We start from the raw sequence: 16458 nt of genomic DNA, 5'->3' as shown, positions 1-16458 counted from the left end.
CCTGGTCTTTTGGTTGAATCTGTGTTTGAAATTCACTGCTTGACTGAGGGACCTTACAGATAATTGTGTGTGTGGGTAACAGAGATGAGGTAGTCATTCAAAAATGTTAAACTCTATTATTGCACACAGAGTGAGTCCATGCAACTTATTATTTGATTTGTTAAGCACATTTTTACTCCAGAATTTATTTAGGCTTGCCATATCAAAGGGGTTGAATACTTATTGACTCAAGACATTTCAGCTTTTCATTTTTTATTAATTTGTCACTTACACCTTATGGGGTATTGTGTGTAGGCCAGTGACAAAAAAATCTCAATTGAATCCATTTTAACACAACAAAATGTGGAAAAGGTGATGGGGAGTGAATACTTTCTGAAGGCACTGTATGTCATCAGTGAATGTCTCCCGAATGGCGCAGTGGTCTAAGGCACTGCATCGCAGTGCTAGCTGTGTCACTAGAGGCTCTGTCGTAGCCAGATTTTGTCTGGACCTGATTGGCTGTGAGAAGCCTCAGGCTTCCAGTGGGGGGTACCAGGAGGAAGGTCTTCGGTTAGAGTGACGCTGACGTGTGTGTGACAGGGCCTAATAAAAGTGTAAGACATGGCCACCACTCTGTCCCACAGAAAGAGAGACACAGCCACCAACACAGTACTGTACAAAGTTTATTCACAGATGATGACTGAAGACAGGTGATGGCTAATAGCTTTGAGTTAACAATAGCTGGACACTTCAGCTTCACAAAAGCCTTTGCAGTATGATCCAAGAGAAAAACCAGGACGGGTTGAATTGAAACACCATCTGTGTGTGATTAACACTTAACGGTCCACATAAGCATCAGCAATAACATAATAAGGGACAATATGGTATGAGGGAATGATAATGTAGATTGTTACCCACTGTTCACTTCACACTCTGCTCCATCCACACAAGGCTAGTCTTTAACACCAGGGGAGGTGTGTGTGTGTCTATCAGAATAGCTCTTTTGTTGGGACCCATAAGCCCAGCCAGATGTTGGCAGACAGCAAGGTTCTCACCAAGACATCAATGGGAGACAATATGACGTGCTGGTGTGTGAATTTCTAAGTATTATATTAAATGGATAGAGCAGGGCCAGGCTGACTATAGTGGAATGGAATGAGCAGAGTATGGTTAGAGAGGAGGACCACACAATACAGTGTCTCAGGTTGCTACCCAAATGGGACCCCCTTCCCTCTATAGTGCACTACTTTTTACTTTTGACCTGAGCCATATGGGCACTGGTCAAAAGTAGTTCACTATATAGGGAATAGGGTGCCATTTGATACTCTCCTCAGTGTAACTCAGAACATCCTCTGTGGAGGAACAGGAAGGACACAGCAAGGGGGCTCCTGACAGGACTAGGCCACTACCATTACCACACATCACTAACATCTACTGGACCACTTTACCCCACCTCTTTAACATCTAGTACTGAAAGCATTTGGCTAGGATACGTGTACATGTTGTCTACACTGTTTCCATGCTGTGTTAGCAAGAATGAGTTCCACAAGACACAAGTCAAAATGGGTTACACATTTCCATAAGTCATAATATACGCAAGTATGCATGTGCATGCAGTGCAGTGTTTCCCCTATATTAATTTAGCAGTGGCACCGCCACTCCAAAAAATATGATTAAAACAAATATATACACTGAGTGTACAAAACATCAGGAAAACCTTCCGAATATTGAGTTGCACCCCATTTTGCCCTCAGAACAATTCATCGGGGCATGGACTCTACAAGGTGTCGAAAGCATTCCACAGGGATGTTGGCCCATGTTTTCTCCAATGCTTACCACAGTTTTGTGAAGTTGGCTGGATGTCCTTTGGGTGGTGGACCATTTTTAATACACACAGGAAACTGTTGAGCGTGAAATTCCTAGGGGAAACACTGCAGTGTGTGCCTGTGCATGATACTGCAGGTCTATATGCGTGTGGGAGGAATCTGTGGATGTGTGTGTGCACTGTATAAAATGCTGAGTGTCCAAAATGTCTATACACAACACGTACATTCCGGTACATTCTTTCAGATGAGTTTGGGCCTTAGCTTGGTTTTTCTAAAGATAATCAGTGCAAGTGAATGAGGAAGTGCTGTGGAGTTGTGTTATTCTGAGAGATTACCTTATTGACCCCTCTGTCTTGGATGACCACTGACCTTTAGGGTCAGACTCCTGCATGCCTGCCCTGGTCTGGGGCAGGGAGGGTAAACACTGTGGGAGAGGAGGTAAGATGGGAGCCATTATACACTGGGGGAGTCCCGTCATGTCCTGGATGGACAGACTACTGGACAGAGAGACAGTGTTGGGAAAAATGTGAGAGGACAGCAGAATGAAAACTAGAAACTGCTGCTTTCAGTCTCTCTCCCCCTCTCTGTGTTTGTCTCTGCCTCTCTCGCTTTCTCTATTCCCTATCTCCCCAACCAAATGTAGATCACCTCCTCTCCTTCTCGCTTATATTCATCCTCTCTTTGCCTAATGGTCCATTGCAGACACTTGATGGGCATTTTGTGTGTTGTTCCTTTAATTCTGAAAACGTTCCTATTCCTGAGGCATACTTGTTGCGTGATGCATCTGCCGCTATATGTCTCCCTGTGTCCTCACACACACCACGCCACCACCGCCAATACAACATTTTAAAAAAATTCAACAATCAATCAACTCACCAACCATCACCTCCCCACCTCAACACCCCCCCACCAACACACCACCCCAGGCGAGACCAGACCTAAGGGGGCACAGGCCACCGACCCCTACAGCTCCACAGCCTGGTACTTTGTCCTCCAACACTTGTCCACATCAAACCCTATACCACTTTACACCCTGCTGCAGGCCTTCGTTATCTTTAATAACACAGCACAACCCTTACCCCTTTCCTCTCCTCCCTCAACCTCCCCCTCTCGCTGTCTCCCTCCCTCCATCTTTTCTCTTTCCCCAGTGGAGTGAGGCAGACACAGACATGTCAGCTGAGTGTGCATTTTTTGCTGCCGCCCAGGAAATGTGTCAGCACTATGGAGCAGGCTCCCATGGGAGAGGGAAAGTAAGAGAGAGAGGAAGGGATGAAGACAGAGACAGAGAGGGGTAGAGGGAAATAAAGAGAGAGATGGAGAGGGAAGGCTAATAGAAAGAGAAAGACCAAAAGAGAAAGAAAGAGAGAAATCCCAAGCCACCAAGGGCTCCATGCTGTAATTCAAACAATATGCCACTAACTTCAGAGAGAGAGCGAGAGCGAGAAGCAAGAGAGAGAAGGAAAAATAGAAGGAAAGAAAAGGGCGAGAGAAAGAAGAGAGGACCTCAGAAAAACGGTCTAGAAAGGGTTACAAAACCATTTAAGGATTTGGGGCGCCACCAATTTCCTGTCAGACAGAAAGTCTACAAATGGAGAAAGTTCAAGACCACAGTCACTCTACCCAGGAGCGGTCATCTTACCAAAATCGCTCCAAGAACAAACCAGAAAGTCACAAAGAACCCCATAGTAACATCCAAGGCTCTGCAGGCCACTCTTGCCTTGGCTAATATGAGTGTTCATGACTCAACTATCAGAAAAAGACTGAACAAGAATGGTGTTCATGGAAGGATAGCCAAGAGGAAATCGCTGCTCTCTAAAAAGAACGTTGCTGCCCATCTGAAGTTCGCCAAAGAGCACATACAGTGGGGGAAAAAAGTATTTAGTCAGCCACCAATTGTGCAAGTTCTCCCACTTAAAAAGATGAGAGAGGCCTGTAATTTTCATCATAGATACACGTCAACTATGACAGGCAAATTGAGATTTTTTTTCCCAGAAAATCACATTGTAGGATTTTTTATGAATTTATTTGCAAATTATGGTGGAAAATAAGTATTTGGTCACCTACAAACAAGCAAGATTTCTGGCTCTCACAGACCTGTAACTTCTTCTTTAAGAGGCTCCTCTGTCCTCCACTCGTTACCTGTATTAATGGCACCTGTTTGAACTTGTTATCAGTATAAAAGACACCTGTCCACAACCTCAAACAGTCACACTCCAAACTCCACTATGGCCAAGACCAAAGAGCTGTCAAAGGACACCAGAAACAAAATTGTAGACCTGCTCCAGGCTGGGAAGACTGAATCTGCAATAGGTAAGCAGCTTGGTTTGAAGAAATAAACTGTGGGAGCAATTATTAGGAAATGGAAGACATACAAGACCACTGATAATCTCCCTCGATCTGGGGCTCCACGCAAGATCTCACCCCGTGGGGTCAAAATGATCACAAGAACGGTGAGCAAAAATCCCAGAACCACACGGGGGGACCTAGTGAATGACCTGCAGAGAGCTGGGACCAAAGTAACAAAGCCTACCATCAGTAACACACTACGCCGCCAGGGACTCAAATCCTGCAGTGCCAGACGTGTCCCCCTGCTTAAGCCAGTACATGTCCAGGCCCGTCTGAAGTTTGCTAGAGTGCATTTGGATGATCCAGAAGAGGATTGGGAGAATGTCATATGGTCAGATGAAACCAAAATATAACTTTTTGGTAAAAACTCAACTCGTCGTGTTTGGAGGACAAAGAATGCTGAGTTGCATCCAAAGAACACCATACCTACTGTGAAGCATGGGGGTGGATACATCATGCTTTGGGGCTGTTTTTCTGCAAAGGGACCAGGACGACTGATCCATGTAAAGGAAAGAATGAATGGGGCCATGTATCGTGAGATTTTGAGTGAAAACCTCCTTCCATCAGCAAGGGCATTGAAGATGAAACGTGGCTGGGTCTTTCAGCATGACAATGATCCCAAACACACCGCCCGGGCAACGAAGGAGTGGCTTGGTAAGAAGCATTTCAAGGTCCTGGAGTGGCCTAGCCAGTCTCCAGATCTCAACCCCATAGAAAATCTTTGGAGGGAGTTGAAAGTCTGTGTTGCCCAGCGACAGCCCCAAAACATCACTGCTCTAGAGGAGATCTGCATGGAGGAATGGGCCAAAATACCAGCAACAGTTTGTGAAAACCTTGTGAAGACTTACAGAAAACGTTTGACCTGTGTCATTGCCAACAAAGGGTATATAACAAAGTATTGAGAAACGTTTGTTATTGACCAAATACTTATTTTCCACCATAATTTGCAAATAAATTCATAAAAAATCCTACAATGTGATTTTCTGGAGAAAAAAAATCTCATTTTGTCTGTCATAGTTGACGTGTACCTATGATGAAAATTACAGGCCTCTCTCATCTTTTTAAGTGGGAGAACTTGCACAATTGGTGGCTGACTAAATACATTTTTTCCCCACTGTAGATGATCCACAAGACTTCTGGAACAATGTTCTCTGGACAGACGAGTCAAAGGTATCACTTTTTGGCCTCAGTAACTAAGTTTCCATCCAACCTTTTTATGCAAGTAAAGTACATTTCGGATAACAAATGTCACGACAGGCCTGATGGAAACAGCAAATTTGTCGGTCAACTTTCCAAATGTTGTCAAAACAAAATACGCTAAACAAGGAGGGATCTTTTTGCGTCTGTAAAATTAATTATGCGAGAAATGGCAGTGGAAACCCTATGCGCAAAAATGTATATAAGAACCATCATATCAAAGTAAACTTGGAGTCACGCGATGACTACGACTCGGGAAAGCATTTAGTTTATTAGGCTACAGATTAAATAAGTGATGATGAACTTCACAGAGTGGTGAAAGTGCAAGGTGATGAGCTTGATACTCCTTTCCAATAAATATTGAGGGTCTTATTCTGGTGACATGATGATCTATGCATGGCTGCCGTTTGATAAATAAAAATAATCTTGCTCTTTTTTCCATAATAATCTCATCATGTAGGCTATACCCGCACTGTATATGCCAGTTGTTGGCTAGAGCGCACGTGCCAATACCAAAGTGGGCACTTTCGCTACATTTTTTGTGCAAAACCATCAGTAGATTTGAAAATGTGATTTAATTTGTATTTTTTTTCCGGTACATGGGAATTTAACCTCAAAAGAAATGTTTATGTGCACTACGTCAACACGCACAGCCTTTTATCCGCAACAAGTCAATTTGATGGAAACACATCTCTGGTGGGAAAATGAGTATATTGTTTTTATGCTGATTTTAGAATATTCCAATGAAAATCTGTCACCAATTGGATGGAAACATACCTAATGAGTAATGTTATGTTTGGCGAAAACCAAACACTGCGTTCCAACAGAAGAACCATCAAGCATGGTGGTGGGAGTGTGGTGGTTTGGGGCTGTTTTGTTGCCTCAAGACCTGGACAGCTTGCCATCATTGACACCACCATGAATTCTGCATTGTATCATAAGATTCAAGAGGAGAATGTCAGGCCATCCGTCCGTGAGCTGAAGTTGAACCGAAAGTGTCATGCAGAAAGACAATGATCCTAAACATACAAGCAGATCTCCAAAAGAATGGCTGCAGAAGAAGACATTCTGTGTTTTAGAATGTCCTAGTCAAAGTCCGGACCTAAACCCCATCGAAATGTTGCGGCAGGATCTGAAGTGAGCTGTCCATGCAAGGAAGCCCTCAAATGCCACAGAGTTTAAGCAGTTCTGTAAGGAAGAATGGGCCAAAATTCCTCAAAACCGATGTGAGAGACTCACCAACAGTTACAGGAAACACTTAGTTGAAGTCATTGCTGCTCAAGGGTTGCTGAATCTAAAGGTTCACATACTTTTTCGCACATGGATATTGAATGTTGAATCATTTGTGGATAAATAATTGTAGAAAAAGTATTATGTTTTTGTGCAATTTTTTTAATCAAGTTATCTTTATCTATTATTAGGACTTAAAATTAAGATCGAATAACATTTTAGGTTTGAAATATGTGAAAATCCTAAGGGGTTCACCAACTTTTTCTCTGCACTGTAATTAGGTTTTAATTTGACTGTTAAAATGTTGAGGAAAGCCCTGGTTAGAAAGCATAGGGTTAGTGTGTGCATCCAGGGGTCCCTGCTTGTAATAACGCTCTCTGCATGCTGACTGGCAAAAACTTTCATGTTTGAGGGTGGGTTGGTTGAGTGCAGTACCACAGTACTTGGCAACTACATACCTCTTCTCATTCTGTGGCATTGCCAAGATCTGAGGGGATGGCCTAGAGAATTAATTAATTCATATATATTTTCAACAAGATATAAGTCATCGTTACAGTAGCAATAACTACTGTCCTATTTACAGCCATCAGACCAAGAGTACAGTGCAGTGTGGTATTGCAACCTCACCTCACTGAGTGAGTTAGCTAACAAAACTGACCTCACAGCAGGTTCAGGGGACTCGAGCCCTCAGACAAGCAGCAAAACAAGTCTTTATGCAACACCATTATGTTTCGTGCAGCACCATTATGTTTCGTGAACATACAAAGAGAGTTCAAGGGTCGGATTCCTCTGAAGTCACGTTCAACGGTTCACATTCAATCTCATCTAAATCACACAACACAGCTGTTTAGGTGGTTCTGGTGTAACCCGTTGGAAGTAAAAGGATAAAGATGTAACCCACGAACGCAACGGTCAATGGGGTGAAACAACAGCTACTATCTTTCATAGGTTGATGATTATTCAGCTTTTTTGTTTGTTTGTTTACACTTTATTTATTCAGGTTCTCCCACTAAGGTCAGCAGACCTCTTTCACAAGGAAGACCTGGAAACCTGGCCAAGAGGGCAGCTCATTTGGTTAACGACACAACCTCAATACTATCTAAACCTGAAGACTAGCATGTCTGGAAGTGGCTGAAATGGTTGGAAGGAACATAGACTGGACATTATTTCCCAATGTTGGGTCCAGAAAGCCTGCTAAACCTATAATCAACTTCCCTGTAAGCCAACATCATTGTGTAGCTAAATGTCTTTAACTGTTCAATCTCTATTTTGAACCTTTCAAATCACTGCCAGACATGGATACATCCCCCCTTCTCCCAACCCTCCACCCGTCGCCATCCTAGACCCAGTCACTCCAGTCTGCTGGCACCACCTTCTCAAGTTCAGGTCTTCCTTCACACACAGACCCGGCGGTCACCAGAGGTCAGAGGATATCTCATTATCCAATCATTACAAAGCAGAGAGCACAGACAGACAGTGGAGTAACCAGCCCCTCAGGGCACAATCAGGACAGACCAACTCTCAGGAGCTCCAGATGAGACAGAGGTTGCGTCCCAAATGGCACCATATTCCCATAGGGAATAAGTATTGCACTAGGGAATATGGTGCCATTTGGGACACAGGCCGAGTATACAGCACAGGTTGGAGGAGACAACACAGAGACTGTGAGGATGGACACACGGTTGGTTTATGCAGAAAACATAACATAAACTGCAGGAAAGCAGAGGCATATTAATTCCATCCAATGTCATGTCTACATGAATAATAAAAAGTGACATAAACTTAGCCAAATAAAAACAACTGAAACGGTAACAAAATGGAGGTGATGTTTAAAAGTGCTTCCTCACAAGCCCTGAGGTATTCTAAACTTTCCAAGAACCCCTTGTAGGAAAACTACAAAGACACTAAGTGAAGTTTTAAACTATTGCTCTCGCAACGCCTGAGGCATGCAGAAAAAAGGTGCACGAGTCAAAGCACTCCTAAAAATGTCATTATAAACTGGGTGATTCGAGCCCTGAATGCTGATTGGCTGATTGGCCACGGGTGTAACAAAACATTTATTTTTACTGCTCTAATTATGTTGGTAACCAGTTTATAATAGCAATAAGGCACCTCGGGTGTTTGTGGTATATTGCCAATATACCACTTAGTGTCTTTTGTGTATTGCCAATATACCACGGCTAAGGGCTGTATCCAGGCACTCCGCGTTGTGTTGTGTTAAGAACAGCCCTTAGCCGTAGTATATTGGCCATATACCACACCCCCTCAGGCCTTATTGCTTAAATATATTCCAGGCAGATCATTAAAAAGATGGAACAAGAGAGGTGAACTGTACTCTGCCACGCTCCTCCTTGACTGCCTCACTACAATCGTCAACCTCAAACCCCCCTCCACGCCCTCGCCTCTGAATTCCTGCTTAATGGCATCATTCTCTGTCCAGCAACATGCAAAGACCCTTGTAATCTCACACAAGCGGTTTTCAAACAAAAGATGCTGCTACTCCAGAAAGGAAAAAGAGAGAAAAAAAGAGAGGAGAAGAAATTCATGGATACTCCTTTACAAAGGAGTAAAAACAAAGGAGTCACCAAAACCAGCTGATGCTGTGATCCTCTGAGGGACTAAGAGCTCTCCAATCATCATCTCTCTGATGATTCCACACCCAGCCAGCATCGGTCCAGCACCTAACGACAGGCAACACAGGGGCTGCACCCCATTTTTTATACAGGTAACAAGCTGAGATTAGGAGCACACTCTTAAAGGGAAAAGATACCTGTCCACAGAAGCAATCAGTCAATCAGATTCCAAACTCTCCACCATGGCCAAGAACAAAGAGCTCTCCAAGGATGTCAGGGACAAGATTGTAGACCGACACAAGGCTGGAATGGGCTACAAGACCATCGCCAAGCAGCTTGAGAAGGTGACAACAGTTGGTGTGATTATTCGCAAATGGAAGAAACACAAAAGAACTGTCAATCTCCCTCGGCCTGGGGCTCCATGCAAGATCTCACCTCGTGGAGTTGCAATGATCATGAGAACGGTGAGGAATCAGCCCAGAACTACACGGGAGGATCTTGTCAATTATCTCAAGGCAGCTGGGACCATAGTCACCATGAAAACAATTGGTAACACACTACGCCGTGAAGGACTGAAATCCTGCAGCACCCGCAAGGTCCCCCTGCTCAAGAAAGCACATATACAGGCCCGTCTGAAGTTTGCCAATGAACATCTGAATGATTCAGAGGAGAACTGGGTGAAAGTGTTGTGGTCAAATGAGACCAAAATCGAGCTCTTTGGCATCAACTCAACTCGCCGTGTTTGGAGGAGGAGTAATGCTGCCTATGACCCCAAGAACACCATCCCCACCGTCAAACATGGAGGTGAAAACATTATGCTTTGGGGGTGTTTTTCTGCTAAGGGGACAGGACAACTTCACCGCATCAAAGGGACGATGGACGGGGCCATGTACTATCAAATCTTGGGTGAGAACCTCCTTCCCTCAGCCAGGGCATTGAAAATGGGTCGTGGATGGGTATTCCAGCATGACAATGACCCAAAACACACGGCCAAGGCAACAAAGGAGTGGCTCAAGAAGAAGCACATTAAGGTCCTGGAGTGGCCTAGCCAGTCTCCAGACCTTAATCCCATAAAAAAATCTGTGGAGGGAGCTAAAGGTTTGAGTTGCCAAACGTCAGCCTCGAAACCTTAATGACTTGGAGAAGATCTGCATAGAGGAGTGGGACAAAATCCCTCCTGAGATGTGTGCAAACCTGGTGGCCAACTACAAGAAACGTCTGACCTCTGTGATTGCCAACAAGGGTTTTGCCACCAAGTACTAAGTCATGTTTTGCAGAGGGGTCAATTACTTTCCCTCATTAAAATGCAAATCAATTCATAACATTTTTGACATGCGTTTTTCTGGATTTTGTTGTTGTTATTCTGTCTCTCACTGTCTAAATAAACCTACCTTAAAATTATAGACTGATCATGTCTTTGTCAGTGGGCAAACTTACAAAATCAGCAGGGGATCAAATACTTTTTTCCCTCACTGTAATCTAAAAGCGATTAAAGAGCAAAAAAACAGACAAGCAATATATCCTAAAAGGGTCAACCAATAGAGCCCAAATCTTTGAAAGCTGCATCCTCCGAAGATGGAGAGGGTCAGTTCATGGCTTGAGCGAAGGGAGCTGGACAGAGGATGATAGATAATGGTGACGGAGTCTTCTGATGATCTTGTAGAGGGCAAGCCTGGGAACCAGCCTGAGTCATATAGCAACTGGACTCTTCCATTCTGTGTAGCACCCACTTGGGTGATGCCTCAGCAGCTCTGTGCGCCAGAAAGCTCACCACACAAAATTCAGAATAGTAGCCAGTCATCCTCATTACGAGCCCTCTGTCTCAGCACCACTGTATTCCTCTATCTCCCATTCCTCTCATGTTTCAGGTGACTCCTCAAATTATGTTCTCAAAAGATCAGGAAGTGACAGCCAGGTGAAAAAGAAAAGATGGTACTGTGTCCAGATGCATTTTTCAAACAAAAGCTAGCTAGCCAAGCCCAAAAGTGTTAACCTGTCAGTCAATCTGCAAATCCGTGGCTCAAAAACAGCAGATATGTCACGATCGTTACATAAAGACTCGGACCAAGGCGCAGCGTGATAAGCGTACATTTTATTAACCGTACTGCACACGAAACAAACCAACAAACCAAACGATACGTGAAGTCCTAGGTTATACACACCAAACCAAACGGAACAAGATCCCACAAATGACTAGTGAAAACAGGCTGCCTAAGTATGGTCCCCAATCAGAGACAACGAGCTACAGCTGTCTCTGATTGGGAACCACCCTGGCCAACATAGATCAACACGATCTAGAAACAAAAACATAGAAAACAAAACATAGAAAATCCACACCCTGGCTCAACATATAAGAGTCCCAAGAGCCAGGGCGTGACAGTACCCCCCCCCCCCCCCCCCCCCCCCCCAAAGACGCGGACTGCGACCGCGCCACACAAACACAAGAGGGTAGGGGCCGGGTGGGCATTCCGGCTCCGGGTGTGACCACCACTCTGTCTCTACCCCCCCGTTGCGCCCCTGGTCTGGTCTGGCCCCGCTGGCCGGAGCTGGACTGGACACCGGTGGAGCGGATTGCTCAGGCTCCGGTGTGGAGCAGCTGACTGGTGCCGGACCAGGCACCGGTGGAACAGGCACGGACCGTGCCGGACTGACACGGGCACCACTGGCTTGGTGCAGGGAGCAGGAACGGGCCGGACCGGGCTGACGACGCGCACCACTGGCTTGGTGCGGGGAGCAGGAACGGGCCGGACCGGGCTGACGACGCGCACCACTGGCTTGGTGCGAGGGACAGGAACAGGCCGGGCTGGACTGTGGAGACGCACCATTGGCTTGGTGCGGGGAGCCGGAACGGGCCGGGCCGGACTGTGGAGGCGGACTGGAGGTCTGGAGGGGAGAGCTGACACAACCCGTCCTGGCTGAATGCCTATCTCCACACAATATGTGTGAGGCATCAGCACAGGACGTACAGGGCTGTGCACTCGTACTGGCGCTACAGCACGTGGCACTGGTGCAGGATATCTGGGACCGAGGAGCGGTACTGGAGGCCACGAGCGTTGAGCCGGCACACTCCATCCTGGCTGCATGCCCACCTTAGCACGACACGTGCGTGGTGCTAGCACAGGACGTACAGGACTGTGCCGGAACACTCGCGGCACAGTACGTGGCTCCGCATAACACGGAGCCTGCCCAGTCTCACGCTTCCTAGCCTGAGTACGGGGAGTTGGCTCTGCTCTAACTCTAGGCTCCGCCAACCACCCTTTTAGCCCCCCCCCAAAAAAATATATTGGGGCTGTCTCTCGGGCTTCCTCCTCGGCCGGTACCCTCTGCGTTGCCGCTGCTCCTCTCTGTAGCGCGCCTCCACAGTCTCCTCCCAAGGACGGCGATCCATTCCGGCCTGGATCTCTTCCCAAGTCCAGGATCCCTTCCCGTCCAGGATCTCCTCCCAAGTCCAGGCTGTCCGTTCCTGGACACGCTGCTTGGTCCTCCTTTGGTGGGATCTTCTGTCATGATCGTTACATGAAGACTCGGACCAAGGCGCAGCGTGATAAGCGTACATTTTATTAACCGTACTGCACACAAAACAAAACAACAAACCAAACGATACGTGAAGTCCTAGGTTATACACACCAAACCAAACGGAACAAGATCCCACAAATGACTAGTGAAAACAGGCTGCCTAAGTATGGTCCCCAATCAGAGACAACGAGCTACAGCTGTCTCTGATTGGGAACCACCCTGGCCAACATAGATCAACACGATCTAGAAACAAAAACATAGAAAACAAAACATAGAAAATCCACACCCTGGCTCAACATATAAGAGTCCCCAGAGCCAATGCGTGACAAGATATATGCAATAAAAACTCAATGTTATTAAAAAAGTAAAGAGCTGTTTAAAAAACAATTAAAAACACCTAAAAATAACTATACATTATATTCCGGACTCTGACATTGCTTGTTCTGATATTTCTTAATGTTTTTCTTTTCACTTTTTGGATTATATGTGTATTGCTAGGTATTACTATACTGTTGGAGCTAGAAACACAAGCATTTCACTGCACCTGCAACAACATCTGCAAATCTGTGTACGGGACCAATATACTTTGATTTAAGCAGCACTCCGATGTCAAGGACAGAGAAATTGTGCAGGAGTTGACAAATCATGAGGCAAATCGGTCTAAAAAACAGCACTTTGCCCATCTTTTTAAAGCTTTGCATCGATATATTTTATTAAACTACACTGAACAAAAATATGAAAGCAACATGTAAAGTCTTGGTCCCATGTTTCATGAGCTGAAATAAAAGATCCCAGAAATTGTCGATATACACAAAAAGCTTATCTCTCTCCAGATGAAATCTTGCGACTTGTGACGGCTGGCCGCCCAACAACCTGCCCGTTTGACCCTTTCCCCTCCTCTCTTCTCCAGACCATTTCCGGAGACCTTCTCCCTTACCTCACCTTGCTCATCAACTCATCCTTGACCGCTGGCCATGTCCCTTCCGTCTTCAAGAGAGCGAGAGTTGCACCCCTCCTCAAAAAATCTACACTCGATCCCTCCGATGTCAACAACTACAGACCAGTATCCCTTCTTTCTTTTCTCTCCAAAACTCTTGAGCGTGCCGTCTCTAGCCAACTCTCCTGCTATCTCTCTCAGAATGACCTTCTTGATCCAAACCAGTCAGGTTTCAAGACTGGTCATTCAACTGAGACTGCTCTTCTCTGTGTCACAGAGGCTCTACGCACTGCTAAAGCTAACTCTCTCTCCTCTGCTCTTATCCTTCTAGACCTATCCTCTGCCTTTGATACTGTGAACCATCAGATCCTCCTCTCCACCCTCTCCGAGTTGGGCATCTCCGGCGCTGCTCACTCTTGGATTGCGTCCTACCTGACAGGTCGCTCCTACCAGGTGGTGTGGCGAGAATATGTCTCCGCACCACGTGCTCTCACCACTGGTGTCCCCCAGGGCTCAGTTCTAGGCCCTCTCCTATTCTCTCTATACACCAAGTCACTTGGCTCTGTCATATCCTCACATGGTCTCTCCTATCATTGCTACGCAGACGACACACAATTAATTTTCTCCTTTCCCCCTTCTGATAACCAGGTGGTGAATCGCATCTCTGCATGTCTGGCAGACATATCAGTGTGGATGTCAGATCACCACCTCAAGCTGAACCTCGGCAAGACGGAGCTGCTCTTCCTCCCGGGGGAGTACTGCCCGTTCCATGATCTCGCTATCACGGTTGACACTCTATTGTGTCCTCCTCCCAGAGTGCAAAGAACCTTGGCGTGACCCTGGACAATACCCTGTCATTCTCCGCTAACATCAAAGCGGTGACCTGATCCTGCAGGTTCATGCTCTACAACATTTGTAGAGTACGACCCTACCTTACACAGAAAGCGGCACAGGTCCTAATCCAGGCACTTGTCATCTCCCGTCTGGATTACTGCAACTCGCTGTTGGCTGGGCTCCCTGCCTGTGCCATTAAACCCCTACAACTTATCCAGAATGCTGCAGCCCATCTGGTGTTCAACCTTCCCAAGTTCTCTCATGTCACCCCGCTCCTCCGCACACTCCACTGGCTTCCAGTTGAGGCTTGCATCTACTACAAGACCATGGAGCTTGCCTACGGAGCTGTGAGGGGAACAGCACCTCCTTACCTTCAGGCTCTGATCAGACCCTACACCCAAACGAGGGCACTACGTTCATCCACCTCTGGCCTGCTAGCCCCCCTACCTCTACGGAAGCACAGTTCCCGCTCAGCCCAGTCAAAGCTATTCGCTGCTCTGGCACCCCAATGGTGGAAAAAGCTCCCCCACGACGCCAGGACAGCGGAGTCACTGGCCATCTTCCGGAGACACTTGAAACCCTACCTCTGTAAGGAATATCTGGAATAGTTAAAAGTAATCCTTCTACCCCCCACCCTCCCCACCCCCCCCATAAAAAAAGTGGTTGTCCCACTGGCTATCATAAGTTGAATGCACCAATTTGTAAGTCACTCTGGATAAGAGCGTCTGCTAAATGATGTAAATGTAAATGTACATTTCTCTACCATAAGCCGCCTCCAACGTCATTTTTGAGAATTTGGCAGCACGTCCAACCGGCCTCACAACCGCAGACCACATGTAACCATGTCAGCCCAGGACCTACACATCCGGTTTAGTCAACAACATCTGCGGGATCGTATGAGACCAGCCGCAGCTGATGAAACTGACGATTATTTCTGTCTGTAATAAAGCCCTTTTGTGGAGAAAAATGAATTCTGATTGGCTGGGCCTGGCTCCCAAGTGGGTGGGTCTATTCAAGGGATCATCAACTAGATTCAGCCGCAGGCCGATTTTTTCTGGAGTCGATGGTCGGGGGGCCGTAATATAATTACAAATAATTTGTAGACTGCAAATTGACCGCAAAAAGCATAAACAGATATAATGTTTGACTAAAACATAATAATTTCAAATCTTGCTTACATTTTCTTAAATTAAATCACATTAAGTTGATTTTGTGTTTTTACAGTCTTTTATGTCCAACAATGACATTTCCAGTCATGTGAAATCCATAGATTACGGCCTAAATTCTTTATTTAAATTGACTGATTTCCTTATATGAACTGTAACTCAGTAAAATCGTTGAAATTGTTGCATGTTGTCTTTATATTTTTGTCTAAATCAAAAGATTGAAAAGTGCTGTGGCAAAAGCTCCTCGCCACAGGTTTTACTGCAGCCCTGCAGCCCATTATCCCAAGTATTATTTCAGATGCTGGGCTGGGTCAGAGGTGCTGCCATGATCAACAGCTAACGTGTTTATTACAAAGGGTCAGGGGACAGCAGATGCATATCTCCAGCTAATTTCCTGTGAGGGTGTGTGTGTGTCCGTGTTCATGTGTGTATGTGGGTTTGAATTCATGCATGTGTGTGTGTGTGCATGTGCGTATGTGTGAGGGTGTGTGTGTCCCGAGAGCTGTGACCTCCCCGGCTGACCCTAGGCCCTATGCTTTGACCAAATTCAACCACAACCAATAAAACACACACGCTGAAGACCCACACAGAGAGGTGGTGTTAACGAGGGACAACACGTGTGTGCAAGGAACGTCAGCAGCAGGCAAGAGGGAATCTTATAGGCTAGATTACATGGAAACTAGTTGGTACCTGACCATCACCAGAAACAGTGGAAACAGCTAACTAGATCCTAACGCTAGGCCTATATAAACACAACCCCTCTACTTCAGTCAAATGATGTGAGAAGTATGCTCTAGCTCTCTCTCTCTCTCTCTCTCCCTCCCAACCCTCCCTCCCTCACTGCAGGATTAATT

Source organism: Coregonus lavaretus (assembly GCF_964263955.1).
Source record: "Coregonus lavaretus genome assembly, chromosome: 21".
NCBI lineage: Eukaryota > Metazoa > Chordata > Actinopteri > Salmoniformes > Salmonidae > Coregonus > Coregonus lavaretus.
This window is presented reverse-complemented; position numbering follows the sequence as displayed.